The sequence below is a fragment of the Canis lupus genome, chromosome 21, assembly GCF_011100685.1.
Source record: "Canis lupus familiaris isolate Mischka breed German Shepherd chromosome 21, alternate assembly UU_Cfam_GSD_1.0, whole genome shotgun sequence".
NCBI classification, from domain to species: domain Eukaryota; kingdom Metazoa; phylum Chordata; class Mammalia; order Carnivora; family Canidae; genus Canis; species Canis lupus.
Genome location: NC_049242.1, coordinates 41,131,039 through 41,148,805, shown reverse-complemented (window position 1 = coordinate 41,148,805; position 17,767 = coordinate 41,131,039). Strand labels below are relative to the sequence as shown.

The following is a 17,767-nucleotide window of genomic DNA, read 5'->3' as shown; positions in this document are numbered from 1 at the left end:
CTCTTCTCACTAAAATACCGGGTCCAGGATGGCAGGGGCCTTGTCTGTCTCATTCAAAACCATGTTCCTAGGATCTAGAAAAGCTCCTAGTACCTCCTGGTTGCTCAGTGGATGTTTGCTGACTGAATAAATTAAAATAGAATGAAAGAAATGGTTTCCAAGGTGCGTGACCCTCTTCAGGCCCGCGGGGCTCCTCCGTACTGTCTGCGCTTCTCGGTCCCGGCCAGTCCAGGAATCTGCAGGTGTGAACATTTGCATGTTTACAGGCATTTGGGCATCACATGTCCTGCAGAGCAATATGCTCGACAACCTGGAAGTTTCTTACAGAACCTGTTGATGAGGCTTATAGTCCTTAGGGCTTCAGGGCTTAACAAGTGCTGCCATGTATGTGCATCTTCAGTTTTCCTCTTTTTATTGAGCAGATGCTTGTGTCTGCCTGTCTGTCTGGGCACTGCATTAGGCGAATGGGGGGAGCAGAGAAGGGTGGGACAGTTCATGTCTTAGGAGCTTGTGGCAGGGCTAAGATCAGTTCGTGATAGGACAAGCTGAATGTGACAAAGCTGTGAAAGAGAGTCTGACAATGATCCCATCCCTACCCATGTCCTTGGGGACCTTTTCTTTCTTTCTTGCATTTTCAGCCCCTCTGGTTCTGTTGGATCCTGCAGGGTTGGGGTGGGGGGTGGTTGGGGTGGGAGGTGGTGACTGGAAAGGCTTCCTAAATTGGAAGCTTTGACATTAAATTATTTCTCAAGGGAGCTAATGCAAAATAACAGGGGAATCTTGGCAAGAACTTGCATTAGGAGGAAAGCAGAGGAAGAGCAGCCAGATAGAGACTGTGTATTGACAGGAGAGGGAGAAAGCAAGCCAGGAACTGCAGTGTTCTCAGAAGCTAAGGAAATTTCAACAAGGAGGTCAGGGAGGTCAGAGGCTGAGAAAAGACAGCTGGGAGGTTGTGGCGACACCTCTGAGAGGCTCAAGCTGGGACGTAGGGAATGAGGGGATGGTGAGAAATGCAGGCTGCAGGTGTGAACAACCCTGCCAGAGATTCAGTGGCCAAAGGAGGATGAGAACAAGTTCAGGAATTGGGAAGAGGAGAGTTTGGTTCGAATTAGTTTTGTGAGCTTGTGGAAACTGGAGTATGCGAGAAGGCCAAAGGACAGAATGAGAGAAAGAGAGAGAGAACGAGCTGTGAGCAAAAATGCAGGAGGCAGGGGGCATAGCTGGAGCAAGGCACCCAGGGAGATGAGAGAGGCTTGGAATCTCTGTGCAAGGGTGCGTTCTAACAAGATGCAAGGACACTTTCTGGTAGCACAGGAGTGAAGAAAAAAGGGGACATGTGAAGATGGAATTTTTGAGGTGGAGAAGTGCTTTCATTGACGTGTATATACCTTTTGTCATCGTGGTATGTCTTAATTTTCTTTATTTATTCAATAAGTATTTATTGCAAGCCATGCATAGCACAAGGTGCCAGGAATTTAGAGCAAAGACAAAGTTGCTGCCCAATAGCTGTCACATGGTATTTATTAGTGCTACAGTAATTATTAATATGTCCATCTCTAAATCAAACATTGAGTTCTTTGAGCACAGACACCATCTTATTTATCTATGTGTAATGAGGGCCCAGCTTGGTCCAGAGCAAAGGATTGGTGCAAGTGTGCCAAGAAAGGGTGGGAGGCCCTGATAGGTGGCTTCAGTCATCCTGGTTAGATTGAAAGCCAGATTATCTGTTGGCATGATGAGGTTAATGTGGGGAGACTTCCGGGCAGGGATGATTTAGCTTTACTCTGTAGTGAGTCCATCCAGCAAAGTCTGGCAACTGCCTGGAAATGGCAGAAGAAAGACACTATTATTGGTTCTGACCCATGAATGGTGGGCAGGGCAGTTGTTGCTACCCTTATTCTAGGGGCAAGGGAGCAGAAGTTCAGAGAGAAAGCTGTCACAGGCTTCAGGTTATGCAGCACCTGGTTTCACAGTGCAGGGACTGGAACTCGGCTCTCAGAGCCCTTGTTCTTCTCATTGCCAGCCCTGGACAACAGCTTCCTCTTGGGACAGTTCTGACTCGGTGTGGCCCTGGGCTCTGGCTCTGACTCTGGGCCTCTTAGTTGGGTCTGATAGAGAGCTGGTGGCCCTCTCTAAACTTGCAGTCTGGGTCTTGTTTTCTTTTTTTTTTTTTTTTTTTTGGGTCTTGTTTTCTGAGAACAGCAGGAAGAAGAGGGTAGCCTCAGCCAGGACTGGGACAGTGAAGTTAACTCACGATTGTGGTAGACCATACTGCTGGCTGGAGTGGGAGGTCTGATGGGCAGTCTTGAATGTGGAGTGAGACCTGGCTTGGAATTTCTGCTCTATTACCTACCATCCAGGTGACGTTGGGTCAGACATCTCCGAAGTGGGAGTAATAATATCTGCTTTATCTTGCCCACAGGATTATTGAAATATGCAAATGAGATAGATAAGGGTTTTATAAACTCTAAGGTGCTGTGCAAATGTTATTGGGTTCATAGCATATGAGGTACTCTGTGCTTCAAATACCAGTTTTGTTCTAAGTTTGGGTCAGAGCTGCTCTTCTGTCCTAATCACTTTGAGATCTTAGAAGCTACACATTGTGATAAACACTTCTTAGAACCAGTGAATGTAGCAGAGGCCAGATGCTTGGTAATCCATGGCCAGCCCCCATGTAGTGCCACAGAGCGTGGATTCCTGTCGAGGTTAGCCATCAGTGTTGACAGCAAGGATGCTTCTTGCTTGCTTTCTCCCAGCTGCAGAGGAAATTCATCAGCACCGATTTAAAGTCCCAGTGACCTCATGTGTCACCACCATGCTCTGCAGCATTACAACTGCCCCAGGCTGCACCAGGGTCACCCTGGAGCTGACCAGCTGTCTTTTGTTGCATTTGACCTTGAAAACTGGGCTGTCCCAGGGTGAAAGTAAACCATGCAGAGGTTTAGAGTGAAAACAGAAGCCAGTGAAGGTTTCAAGGAGGCTGCGGTGGTTTTTTGAGAGAAGTGCAAGCTCTGTGAAGGCTGGTTGGCCAGGAGACTAAAACTGCCTCTATCTCTGCCACTGTGCCTCTAGCTTGGACCCCCATTATCTATCACCCAGTTTCAGTGGCAGTCTCTCGAGTGAGAACCCCTTGTCTCTAGTTTGCTCATCCCAGCTGCTCCCACCCAGCTGCCAAAATGATATGCTAAAATATAAGTCTGATTTTGTTATGCCCTTACTTTTTTGTTAAGACTCCTAAAAAATGTAGAAAAAAATGTATTCCACAATACACATTTATTGGAAACCTACTACACAGAACAAACTTAGCCAAACCTTTAGGATATAGAGGACGATAAGACCTAGCCTCTGTCCTCAAAGGGAAGGAGAAGCACAGTCTATAACCACATATAAGCACAGCCAGGGTGCAAAGAATAGAGCATAAGGTCTGGGGTTGCCATCAGCCTTGTTCACCACTGAATCTCCATCACCTTGATTGGTGGCTAGCACATGGTGCTCAGCAGATAATTGTTACAGGGATGGATGTGTGCCCTTCCTTTTCAATGGCTTCCCATCTAGGATGAAGTCCAGAATCTCCAGTTTGACATAAGCTCTTCTTGATCCTGCCCCCATCAGAATATCCAGCCTCACCTTCTAGTAGTCTCTCCCTTGCATTCTGCATGTCATCTGTGCCGAACCAACAAAACTATCATATATTTGAGGTGTTTGAGTCTTTGTGCATGCTGGTTCTTCTGCTTCCCTTTGCCCTTGGCAGCTTGGACAATTGCTATTCATCCCCAAGTAGATAACAAGGATGATGTCTTACATTCATCTCAGTATTCCTGCCATCCAGCCTGACAAACCTGATTCTTTTTTCTTTCTAGACTTTTTCTTTGCTTAGTGTCATTACCCACTTTCCTTGACTTTGTTGAGTTGCAGTCCCTGAGGCTCTTTTTCACCTTCCCTCTACCTAGCTTGTCCCTGATCCCTCTTGAGGTTCCAGATCTGGAGTTTGTTGGGTGCTGGCTAATAACCTTGGCCTTCCTTTTGTCTTTCTTTAACATCTTCTCTCTCTCTCCCACACTGGCACTGCCCAGGTGGATGGATCTCTGTGCCAGTTCCACTTATACACAAACTCTACCCTGAGCAGGGCATGGATTTTGCCAGTCTCATTACCCAGGGACTGCACTCTGTGTCCTGGACCCTGGTCACTGTCTGGGACCTTGTTCTGAATGGCTGATTCCGCAGCAAAATGCCATCTGCTCGATTCTGAGGGTTGCCACTTCTTGGAGTTTCCTGCTTGGAGGCCCAAGTCAGCTTCCTGTCTTCCAGGCCCCTTTGGGTACTTTATATTAGGTGGCTGTTTTAGGAGCCAGCCCTGTAGTCATTCCTCTTTCCAAAGGTTAATTCCATCAAGTTTCAGCCTCTTCTTGGCCTGTAATGTCTTGAGTCCCTGAGGCCTTGCCTGCTAGGCACCTCTTTTTTTTTTTTTTTTTTTGGCACCTCTTAAGGTAGATAAAGAGAAAACACTGCCTTTGTCACTTCCAAAGAAGCCAAACTAGGCCATTCTGTTGGGATGTGGCCCTCAGAACCCCAGGACCCCCAATGGTGGAGGGACTACTGAATTATGACAAGAAGAGGGAAGTTAGTTTTTGTGTGATTACATAACTCCCTTTTGTGATGCAGCAGCTCTTGGTGGGGGCACTGTCAGCGGTGGTGGGGATCTCCTGCACCTTCAGATGCGTGTTTGGAAGGGAGCTCTTTTCCCTGAATGCGTGGTACCATGCAGCACTGGGGGAGACTGGCTGTAGGTAGCAGAAATAGAAGAAATCAGAGATGTCTTTGCAAAAAGAGCAGCTGCTATGAAAATCAATTGTGAAGCTTTGGCTTTTCAAAGAGGCCAGAAGTGTAAGGGGCAAGGGAAGCAGGAGGCAGAGTGGGGGCCCACTCACAGGCTCTGGGAGGCTGCTTGTAGCTCCCTTGAGGACCTTGCCATGCACCACTTCAGGAGATCCAGCTGGCTGGGGATGGTTGCTCACGGCTGCTGAACAAAATGTAGGTCGTTGTAGCCAGCACCCCCAGGATTGTGTGAGGGAAGTTCCTCACTCCAAAAAGGTAATTTAGTCATTCTTGAGGATCTTCTTTGCGGTTTTATTTCCACGTGGTTCCTTTAGAGTGAGATTTTTTTTTTCTTTATTAATAGCCTGGAGCATGCATATCATTTGAAGATAGAGTATGTATCAAAGAACAACAAACAGAAGAGGGACTTGGAAGAATCAAGAGACTTAATGTTGTGGTTTCATTCTTGGCCAATCCGCTTTACTTCTCTGAGCTTCAGATTTTACATCTGTATAATAATACTTAGTTGGCCTACCTTTCCAAGCTGATGTCAAAATGATGTTGTGGATATGAAAGCATTGTGTAAACTATGAAGCAATAAATATAAGTATGTGAGTAGATTTCTTTGTCATATCCAGTCTGCTCTGTGTTTTCAGGAAACTTCAATTTCTTATTGCTCTTTGGAAATTGTTATCTATTATCATAGAGTTGGAATTTTTAAAAGATTTTATTTATTTATTTGAGAGAGGGAGAGAGTGCACACAGAGGGAGAAGTAGACTCCCCACTGAGCAGAGACCAACCCCTACCCCCGATATGGGGCTCGATCCTGGGATTCTGGGATCATGACCTGAGCCGAAGGCAGATGCTTAACCGACTGAGCCTCTTCATAGAGCTCGAATTTGATATGTATCATTTCCATGATTCTTGTGTTCCTTAATTTAATCCATCAGTATGTGTTGAGTACCCAGAGTGCATTGGAGCTGTGGACTTGGAATGTGACAACAGGGAGGACACAGAGTCCTAAAGCTTTCTAAATGAGATGTGATTGATAGTCTAAATCTCTCCTACAGGTCAGAGAAGAAGACTTGTGAACTGAGAGATCTAGAGGTTGTGCAGGGAAGAGTTGTTGGCTAGGTCTCTTGAGTCTTTGGGAAAGCTTTATCGAGCAGATGATGTTTGAAAGCTGGGCCAAACTGAGTTTGATGGTTGAGAAGACCCAAGTCTTTTTAGGTTCCTGAAGGGTTTATGGAAGAGGTTGGTTCTTTCCAAGGTGCTAAACCTGAGGATGGTGTTGGCAGGCTTGAATACCCAGTTAAAATAGATTTGATTTGGAACAATAGGATTTTTTTTTAGAAATAATGATAACTCCTATATGTTGATCATTAACTGTGTACCATGTATTGTGCTAAGCATTTTATGAATATCACTTTCAATTCTTACCACATGCCTGTGAAGCATATACTATTTTATCCCCGTTTTGTAGATGAGGAAGCCGAAACTTGGCCAAGTAACTTGCCTAAGGACACAGCTAGGGAATAGAACTAACGTGGTGGCAGTGTTGTGGTCTAGAAGACATACAGGTACCTGGATGATGTTTCCTAGGCTGGAGGACAAGGAGGTGACTGAATGATTTATTTATGAATGATAAATAAGTAAAATCTTTTTTTTAAAGATTTTATTTATTTATTTATTCATGAGAGACACACACAGAGAGGGGCACAGACACAGGCAGAGAGAGAAGCAGGCTCCCTGCAGGTAGCCCAATACAGGACTCAATCCCAGGACCCCAGGATCACAACCTGAGCTGAAGGCAGATGCTCAACCACTGAGCCACCCAGGCACCCCTTGAAAAGATATTTTAATTCCTTGTGGTCCCTTCTTGGGCTTTTGTTTCCATTCAGAGAGGCTGCAGTGATGAGTTTCAGAGTATCCCAACCCCAGCTCCCTTACCTGCAAATCCAAATTGTACTACTTCTCGAGGCTCAGATTAGAGTTTACCTATTTGAATTTTGGGGGGACAATTCCAGTTGCCATTTCAAATATAATCTGCCTGAGGACAGATACCATGTCTTGGTTGCAGCCATATCATTAGTGCATTGCAATAGTGCCTGTCAGAAAGTACATGGTTAGGATTTGTTGTAGAACTGAATGGAAACCTCTTCTCACTTAGAGTTTGAGTCACTTATATACTCTAATAGCCGATCACCTCATGTGTGGTGGTCTTCCAGAGGAAAGCATACGGCGCTGCAGACTGGGCACTGTATTTTAGGGTTGTTTTGGATCTCATGCCCTGCTTGGCAGGGGGCAAGGGGCTAGGGCACACAGGAGGCACCTGGAGAAGCCTTGGAGAGAGCTCCACCCACTCTGAAGCCAGCTTGGAGAGGCTTGCTGTAGGATAGCTGTGTTGCTGGCTAACAGAGTTGTGATATATTACTTCTGGAGGGAGAAGAACAAGAACAGAATGCTGACTCCTCCAGTCGTCTCAGCATGAGGGTTACAGAAACATAAACATCTTCCTCCGTCTGTGGTGCTCTATCCCTCAGATGCCTTTTTAAAGGTAAGAACACAGAGGCATGCAAATGGTACATTTCCCTTTGCACCCCTCGTGGTGCAATTTCTGCTACTGCATGGGGATTTGTGGGAGCAGTTCTGTAGATGCTGCTGTACAATGCATTTATCATTTACTCCCCTGGCATATTTTGCCAAGCTGCATAATTTCCCTGTTCCTTCCTACACTCACCAGCTCTGTGACGATGATGCATCTGGTGGCCAAAGCCCTCCTGATCAGCTTGTGGTATAATGGAAAGAGCAGTATATTAGTTAATGATGACAGCAGGTGGCATTCACCAAGCCCCGGTGGAGTGCCAGGTTTTCTGCCAAACGCTTTCTAGACATCATGTCTTTAATCTTCATGACAACCCAGCAGAGTTGGGATTATTATTCCTCAGTTTGCAGATGATGGGAGTGAGGCTTGGGGGTTGTTGCTGGTCCAAGGCTACATGGCTAATAAGTGACAGATCCTACTGCAAAGCCTGTGCTATGAAATACCAGGATTCCATTTTGAACTCTAATGTGAATTCACTGTGGAACCTGGGACCAGAAACTCTGCCTCCCTGGGCTTCAGTTTCCTAATCTGTCTAAAGAGAACCAGTTCCAAGGGTCTTCCAAAGCACTTAAGCCCAGTACCATTCTGATTTGGCTGGAACTCTTACCTATCTAGATTTCTTTTAGGTTTGAGAATTTTTGTTTTCTTTTATAGTGGAAGGCTAGCTGCTGTATATTCATTCCTCAGCAACAACATTAATATCAGGCAATTAAGAATATGCATAGTGTAAAATAGTATGGGTCAGTACTGTCCAGTAAAACTTTCTATGATAATGGAAATGGTCTGTATCAGTCCAGTCCAGTGGCTGATAGCCACATGTGGCTGCTGAGCACTTGAAATGTGGCTAATATGATAGAGGAACTGAATTTTACATTTTACTTTCATTCAAATTTGACCACATGTACAGTAGCCTACTATATTGGACAGTGCAGGTATAGACAGTATAATAGTATAAAACCAAATAGAGAGTATAGATTCTTCCATTCTCATCCCATCTTTAATTTGTCTCTTATATTCCAACTAAGGCTTTTGATTTCCATAGTTCATTTTTCCAGAGGTTTAATACCTGATATATTATTATGTTTGTATTATGTGTTCAACTTCTGGCAATTCAAACATAAAATATTGCATAATTTTTCTCCTGCCTATGAGACAAATAGAAAAGATGCGTAGTGCTGTATGCATTTCTCAGATAAGGAAACTGAGGCATAGAGCAGTTAAATATAGTACTAGGAGCTGAGTAAATACTTTTTGCATAAGTGATGTACCTAAAGCCAGTTTTAGAATTTAAGATCAGGACTGGAATATAGTAGTATAAAATCCGAATATAGTATATAAATTCTCCCATTCCCATCTCATCTTTAATTTGTTTCCTGTACTTCCAATTAAAGCTTTTGATTTCCAACCTAAATGTCCATTGATGGATGAATGGATAAAGAAAATGTCTCTCTTACTGGGGGTTATTCTGTATGTTAGTAAATTGAACACCAATAAAAAATAAATTAAAAAAAAAAAAAAAAGAAAATGTCTCTCTTTTGATTCCTGGCCAGCGTTTCCTTTATTTTTCTTACTACTGGTATGCCAAGCAGAGAGTAGAGAAAGTCTCCTCATTAAAGGTAATTCTTTTAATGTTAGGAGGGGGATTTCTTCTTTTCATTTGATACCTTTCTGTACTATTTGATTTTTTAACTCTATATAGGCATCACTTCATTATAATAATAAAAAATAGATACTTGAGAAAATTATATGAAATGCTATGAGGCTGCATAATGGAACTGTTTTGTAGCTATAAGAACTCTCATGCTAGTCAAACAAAGACAGGCATGTTTTTCATGTCAGATCTGTAGTCAGAAGAGCATTAAATTCCAACCTGATTCCATTTCTGGTAATAGTGGAGGAGTTCTTTTGGACCAACTCTCCCACAGAAAACAAGTGTAAACTCAGACAAAAATGTAAAAAAGAAATAGCTGAAGGAACTGGAGAGTGACCAAAAGCAGGCCCATTCTTCATAAATATGAAGGTCCTGAAGGTCAAGGAAAGATTGAGGAATAGTTCCAGATCAAAAGGACTCAAAAGAGACAGGGCAACTAAATGAAATGTGTGGATCTTTTTCTTATAAAGGACATTATGGGAACAATTGGTGAAACCTAAATGGAGTCTGAAGTTTTGTTTTTGGTTACATACCAGTGTTAACTTTTTAGTTAGGTGGTTGAATTGTTGCTCTGTAGAGGGTATTGACGGTTTGGTTGATAAATACACTAATGTATTTTGGAGTGGTAGGGCATCAGTTTGGCAAATTCCTTAGAGATGGTTCAGAAAAAAAATGGAGAAAGAGAGGGGAGATAATATAGAGCAAAGAAGGTAAAATGGTAATATTTAGGGAATATGAGTAAAGGGTAAACAGGAGTTCTTCATATTGTTCTTGTAACTTGTCTCTGAATTTATTTCAAAATGAAAAGATTTTTAAAAACTTCATAGTGAATGATAATAAAAATAGAACACATCAACATTTGTGGGATATAGCTAAAGCAATGCCTTGAGGGAAATTTATGTTTTAAATGTATATTAGAGAAGAAGAAAGGACAAGATTCAGTGACTTAATGTTCCATCTTTAGAAGCTGAAAAAAAGAAAAGTAAATGCAAAATAAGTAGAAAGAAGGAAATAATAAAGGTAAGGGCAGAAATGAATGAAAATAGAAAACAGACAAAAATAGAGAAAAATAACAAAACCAAAAGCAATTCTTTGAAAATATCAACAAAATTTATGCAGCCCTAGCTGGACTAATAAGAAAAAAGAGGAAGAGATCACAAAATACCAGTATCAGTAACGAAAGCATGTATGTCACTACAGATACTACAGAAATTAAAGGATATTAAAGCAATATTCTGAACAACACTGTGCCAATAGACTTGGCAAATTAGATACAATGGATGAATTTTCTGAAAAAGAAAAAAAATACAACTTACCAAAACTGACACAAGATGAAATAGATAATCCTAACAACCATATATCTGTTAAAGAAATCAATTTATTACTGAAAATTTTCCCACAAAGAACTTTGAAACTAGATGGTTTAACTGGTAAATTTTGTCAGATATTCAAGGGAAAAACAATTTTTACACAAACTCTTTCAGAAAATAGAGGAAGAGGAGTGAACACTTCCCAACTCATTTTGTGAAGGTTGGCATAGTTGATATCAAAACCCAACAAAGACATTACAAAAAACAAAAATTATAGACTAGAATCTTTCATAAACATAGACACAAAAATCTTTAACAAAATATTAGTATATCAAATCTGACAGTATATAATAAAGATAATTTGTCATGACCAGGCTGTATTATCCCAGGAATGAAAATTTGCTTTTACATTTGGGGAAAAAAAAAAGAATATAATTCTCCATACTAATAAAATAAAGGAGTGAAACCATATAAACATTTTAATAGATGCAGAAAAATGTGAGAAAATTGCAATGTGGTATCACTGTATAAGTCTTAGGTATAAGACAAGACTGGGATGCCTGGTGGCTCAGCAGTTGAGTGTCTGCCTTTGGCTTAGGGCGTGATCCTGGAGTTCTGGGATCGAATTCCGCATTGGGCTTCCTGCATGGAGCCTGCTTCTCCCTCTGCCTATGTCTCTGCCTCTCTCCGTCTGTGTCTCTCATGAATAAATAAATAAAATCTTTAAAAAAAAAGACAATAAGACAGATAATAAATGTTGACAAGGATGTGAAGAAAAGGGAACCCTTGTACACAGTTAATGGGAATGTAAATTGGTACATATATTATGGAAAACAGTATGAAATTTCCTCAAAAACTTAAAAATTAAAATGAAAAATAGAACTACCATATGGTCCAGCAATCCCACTTCTGGGTATATATCCAAAGGAAATGAAATCAGTATCTTGAAAGATATCAGCATCTCTCTGTTGATTGCAGCATTATTCACAAAAGCTAAGAATATTGAAACAACCTAAATATCCATTAGTGGGTGAATGGATAAAGAAACTGTCTCTCTCTCACACACACACACACACACACACACACACACACATACACAGAGGAATATGATCCATCCCTGAAAAAAAAGAGGAAACCCTGCCATTTGTGACAATATTGATGAACCTGGAGGACATTATGCTAAGTGAAATAAGACAAACACAAAAAGGCAAGTATTGCATGATCTCACTTAAATGTGGAATCTAGAAAAGTTGAACTCATAAAAGCAGAATAGAATGGTGGTTGCCATTGTGGGGAAATAGGGAGTTTTTGGTCAAAATGTACAAAAGGTTCAGTTATATGGAATGAATAAGTTCTGGAGATTAATGTATAGTATGATGACTGTAGTTAATAATACTGTATTACATACCTGAAGTATGCTAAACATGATCTTAAATATTCTTACCACACACATACACATAAAAATAGTAACTAGGTGAAGTGTTGGATGTGTTAATTAGCTTGATTGTGGTAATCATTTTACAATATATGTCTGTATCAAATCATTTTGTATATTTTTAATATATACAATTTCTATTCATCAATTATACCTCAATAAAGCTGGAAAAAATTGACATCCATTTGTGATTAAAAACTTTTGGCAAATTAGAAAAAGATGGGAACTAGGGCACCTGGGTGGCTCAGTCCATTAAGCATGCAACTCTTTTTTTTTTTTTTTTAAGATTTTATTTATTTTTTTGAGACAGAGAGCATGCACACATAAACCAGGGAAGAGGAGGACGGAGAAGCAGACTTTCTTCCGAGCATGGAGCTCGATGCAACCTGGGGCTTGATCTCAGGACCCTGGAATCATGACCTGAATCAGAGATGCTTAACCAACTCAGCCACTCAGGTGTCCCTAAGTATCCGACTCTTGATCTCAGCTCAAGTTTTGATCTCAGGGTTGTAGTTTAAGCCCCATGTTGGGCTCCATGCTGGGTATGGAGCCTACTTAAAAAAAAAAAAAAAGAAGTAGAAGGAAACTTTTGCAATCTAATAAAGGATATTTATAGAATGTAAATGTCACAATTAATGATGAAAGATGGGAAGTGTTTCTCGTAAGATCAGAATAAAGCAGTGTGTTTTATCTTTTTTGTTTGATATTATACTGGATGGATGTTCTAATGAGTGCCATAAAGTAAGAAAAGGAAATATAAGGCTTAGCAATCAGAAAAGAATAAGCAGGGGAACTTGGTTGGCTCAGTTGGTTAAGCATATGACTTTGGCGCAGGTCATGATCCCGGGGTCCTGGGATCCAGTCCCATGTCAGACTTCTTTCTCAGCAGGGAGCCTGCTTCTCCCTCTCCCCACTCCCTGTCCATGCTCTCTCTTGCTCTCTCTTTCAAATAAATAAATCAAATCTTTGAAAAAAGAGAAAAGAAGCAAATCTGTTTTTATTCACAGATGGCAATCATGCCATTAGAATAGAGAATCTTAAGGAATCTATAAAATAACTATTAGAACCAAGAAGTGAATTTAACAAAATACAAAGTCAACATTCAGAAATTGATTATATTTTTTATATAGCAGTAGCAAATAATTGGAAGATCTTTAAAGAGCAATTTTTGGGGTGCCTGGGTGGCTTAGTTAAGTGTCCAACTCTTGATGTCAGCTCAGGTCTTGATCTTGGGGTCATGAGTTCAAGCCCTGTGTTGGGCTCCACACTGAGTGTAGAGTCTTCTTAAAAAACATAAATAAATTATTTATTTTAAAATTCTTTAAAAAAGCATAAAATATTGATAATAAAATTAGCAAAAAAAAAAAATGCAGAAGACCTGTACATAAAAACTACAAAACAGTCCTATGAGAAGTTAAAGAAGACCTAAATAAATGGAGAGATATATCATATTCATGGATCAAAAGACTCAATGTTATTGTCAGTTCTCCCCAAATAGATTTGTGGATTTAAAGCAATCCTATTCAAAATCCCAGATGGCTTTTTTAAGAGGAGAGATTGACAACCTGACTCTAACATGTACATGGAAATGTAAAGGACCTTGAATAGCCAAAGCAATCTTGAGAGGGAATAGAATTGGAGGATTTACTTTGCCTGACTTGAAGCTTTGCTATAAAACTATAGTATGTCAACAACAAAAGTACGAATAACTTGATTAAAAAATGGGCAAAAGACTCGAATAGATATTTCTTTAAAGATGATATACAGGGGGGATCCCTGGGTGGCTCAGTGGTTTGGCGCCTGCCTTTGGCCCAGGGCATGATCCTGGAGTCCCGGGATGGGGTCCCGCGTTGGGCTCCCGGCATAGAGCCTGCTTCTCCCTCCTCATATGTCTTTGCCTCTCTCTCTCAATCTCTCTCTCTCTCTCTCTCTCTATGTCTATCATAAATAAATAAATAAATAAATAAATAAATAAATAAATAAATAAATAAATCTTAAAAAAAAAAAGATGATATACAGGAACTCCTGGGTGGCTCAGTCATTAATTGTCCGACTCTTGGTTTACGCTTGGGTCATGACCTCAGGGTTGTGAGATTAAGCCCTGAGTTGGGGAGTCTGCTTGAGATTCTTTCCCTCTCCCTTTGCTCCTCCTACTCCACTTGTGCTTTTCTCTTTCTCTCTCTCAAATAAATAAATCTTAAAAAAATAAAGATATACTAATGGCTAATAGCATATAAATAGATACCCACCACTAATCAGTAGGGAAATGCAACTTAAAACCACAATTACATGGTGACAAATGCTAACTACATTTATTGTTGTAAGCATTGTGTAACAATTAGAATTGTCAAATCACTATATTGTACATCTGAAATGAGCATAACATTATATGTCAGCCATACTTCAAAAAAAAAAAAAAAAAAAAAAAAAACAACCCACAATGAGATACCACTTCACCTCATTAGGATGGCTGCTATAACAAAAAAGCCCAAAAAACAGAAAGTCACAAGTGTTGGCCAGGATGTAGAGAATTTGGAACTCTCATTCACTGTTGGTAGAAATGTAAAATGGTACAGCTGCTGTGGAAAACAGTCTGGTGGTTCCTCAAAGTATTAAATATAGAACTACCATATGATCCAGCAATTTTTCTTCTGGGTATGTATTCCAAAGAATTGAAAGCAGGATCTTGAAGAGTGTTCATAACAGCATTTCACAAGAGCCAACAGGTGGAAGCAGCCAGGTGTCTATCAGCAGATGAATGGATAAGCAAAATGTGGTATAGACATTCAGTGGAATGTGATTGAGCCTTAAGAAGGAAAGAAATTCTGTTATGTACTACAACATGAACAAAGCTTAAGGAAATTATGCTAAGTGATATAAGCCAATCATAAAAGGCAAATACTGAATGATTTCACTTATTTGAGGTACCTATGGTAGTCAGATAAAGACAGAAAGTAGAATCTTTATTCATAATGGTCCCAAACTGGGCACAGTTCAAGCATCCATTAACTGGAGAATAGATAAAGAAATGTAATATAGTCATGTAGTTCAAAAGGAGAAAAATGATACTTCCAACAATAATGAATGAAATCTCAAAAACATTATTCTGAGTGAAAGAACCCTTACACAAAAGAGTACACAGAGCATGATTCCATATATATGAAATTCTAACAGGCAATAATACTAGGTACTCATCATCCCTGTTTCATAGATGGAGAGATGCTAAGTACCCGGTCTAAGGCTGTACAGCAAGTCAGTGACAGAGCTGGCCTGCCACCCAGATGTCTTGACTCCCAGTGCACCATGTTTTTTTTTTTTTTTTTAAGATTTTATTTATTTATTCATGATAGTCACACAGAGAGAGACAGAGAGGCAGAGACACAGGCAGAGGGAGAAGCAGGCTCCATGCTGGGAGCCCGATGTGGGATTTGATCCCGGGTCTCCAGGATCGCGCCCCGGGCCAAAGGCAGGCGCCAAACTGCTGCGCCACCCAGGGATCCCTGCACCATGTTTTCACTACCCTCGGCAGCCTTGTTGGCATTTTGGGATATTAGCCCATTAGCACATTGAGAAGAGTGCTGAGGATGCCGGGTGGCTTGGATTTCCTCTGACTTTCTTTGTTCTGAAAAGTGCTCTTCCAGCTTTCCTAGTGAGCCTTCTAGAATGGACTCCACTGATCTGCTAAGCCCCTTGAGCTCTCTCCTTCTTTGCTAGATTGGAAGAGGGAAGGAGCAGCCAGGCTGGAAAGTGCACTATTAGAAAGGATTTAAGGAGAGTGCACTGACTGGGTTATTAGAAAGGATTTTTCTGGGGCTCTTTCCTCTGGAGTTAACACCTTTAATTACAAATAAAACAAGCAAATAACCGTGCTCCTCCTCCTTTCCAAATATTGCTGAGCATCTTTGTGGTGGTGTTCTTGGTCCCGTGTCCTGTGATGTCTGATCATTACGTGCAAGTTGAGAAAGGAACTGACAACACCGTTATCAAAGAGGTTTTCTCAAGGGGAATGACCAAGTCTAGAATAGAACAGGTGGACAGGGTTCCACTGACTATGAATTTGACCTGGAGGCTGGCCTTTTCTGTGTGTTTGCACTTTGGGAATACCCTTTGGGTCTTTGCTTCCTGCTGGCTCATTGGCGTCCCCCCCCCGCCCCCACTGCCTAGATCCTCAGGAATCCCTCAGGAGTCATGCAGCCTGTGATGCCTGGGCACACCTGATGATCCAGAGGAAGCCAGCAGCACACTGTATTCATGCAGTGAGGTGGCACCTCAGCTTCTGTGCAGTGAAACCGCCAAATTAATTCACCGTTGTTAGCAGTCCTCCCAAGCTGAGAAGACTCATGGCAGTTCACAGTGTTCTGGTGCAAGACGTGGTGCTGAAGAGAGGCGGATTTTTCTGTCCACGCAAAAATGCGCTTGCCTGATGTACCTTAATGCTTCATGACCTCAGAAGCCCACAGCCTGGAGAGGGAGGCGGAGACAGGTCGGTGGGTGGATAGAAATCAGAATAATAAAGTCCATCTTCCTTTTTTTTTTTTTTAAAGATTTTATTTTTATTTATTCATGAGAGACAGAGAGAGAGAGAGGCAGAGACACAGGCAGAGGGAGAAGCAGACTCCATGCAGGGAGCCTGATGTGGGACTCGATCCCGGGTCTCCAGGATCAGGCCCTGGGCTGAAGGCGGCGCTAAACCGCTGAGCCACGGGGGCTGCCCTCCATCTTCCTTCTTAAGTTAGAAAGCAAAAACTCTTGTTTCCTGCCTTGTCATCTCACTTTGTTTATCTGCTTTTCTACTCTTCCTTCTTTCCTCTGTCCTAATCTTCCTTTCCCCCTCTCCTTGCCTCCCTGCTCTATTCCTCCTACCCCTGCCCTACCGTCCACTCTTTTATCACTTGTTTTCTGAGACCAGGAAAATAAGGAGTGATAGGGAAAATACAGCACATCACTGAACTCCTGCCCCTTCCCCAGGTAACAGTCACCATTTTAGAGAGGAAGTCCAGAAAGCAGCAATCGCTCATTCAGAGCTTATCACATTATTGTGCGCTCATCACCATGATGAGAGCAAGGCTACAACCCAGCCAGGGGGGAGGACCAAGAAACCAAGGCCGAAGTGGCTTGCTACCTTTGCCTGACTCCTTCATTTCATCAATTCCGTTTCCTCTGTACTCCTTCCTGTCTTCTCTGGTGAGCAGCATGATGATTGCAGCTTTGCTCAAGCATCAACTTACCATTAAGGTGCCGTGTTCACTTTCTTCAATGTGGTTTGCTATCACCCATCCTGAAGAAGCAGGGGCTCTTCTGTCTCCTTGACCCCTCATTACTAGCATGTCCTGTCTTTTCCTGTTTGCCCACCGTCAATCATTCCTGAGTCCCGAATATGAACTTCTTCTTTCCCCATGTTTCGGTCACTGGTAACCTAAAGTAATAACTAAAGTCTCCTGTGATCCTCAGCAAAGAGACCCACAGGAGGTGGAATTGTCTGGGGTGTCCCCTAATATAAGGGGTCTAGAACCTCTGGAGAGTCAAGGATTCTGTAATGTAACCCACTGAACTGGCAATCAGGACACCCAGGTTCTAGACCCAGTTTGTCAATAACTTGCTGCATGGCCTTGAATAAATCGCTGTCCTTTGAGTCCTGGGTTTCCCATCTGTCCCAGCTGTGGTGCCTGTAGGGGTGTAGGTCTAAGTTAAGCTGCTTATACTGTACTGTGACCGAGCCAAACCTTTACTCAGGTATATTATCTTTTAAAATGCTTGGTGGGCCAAACAAAGAATATCTGAGGATTGTGTTTGAGGATTGATGTTACCATGAGCACTGTATCCTAGAGCCAGTAGCAGAGGTCCCAGCAACATGTTTGGTGACCAGAAGGGCCTTTGCCACTTAGGGAGTTAGTAGCTGGTAAGGGCACAATTGCCATTGGCTGCTAGGGTTGGTTCCCTACAGGATCTT

The 17,767-nt window shown here is 41.8% G+C and overlaps 1 protein-coding gene across 7 annotated transcripts in view; it reads left to right on the top strand.

Annotated features, from left to right (window-relative positions):
• The window catches only part of SERGEF (secretion regulating guanine nucleotide exchange factor), a 219,416-nt gene that overhangs the window by 55,471 nt on the left and 146,178 nt on the right, over nucleotides 1-17,767 (top strand). The window lies entirely within an intron of this gene.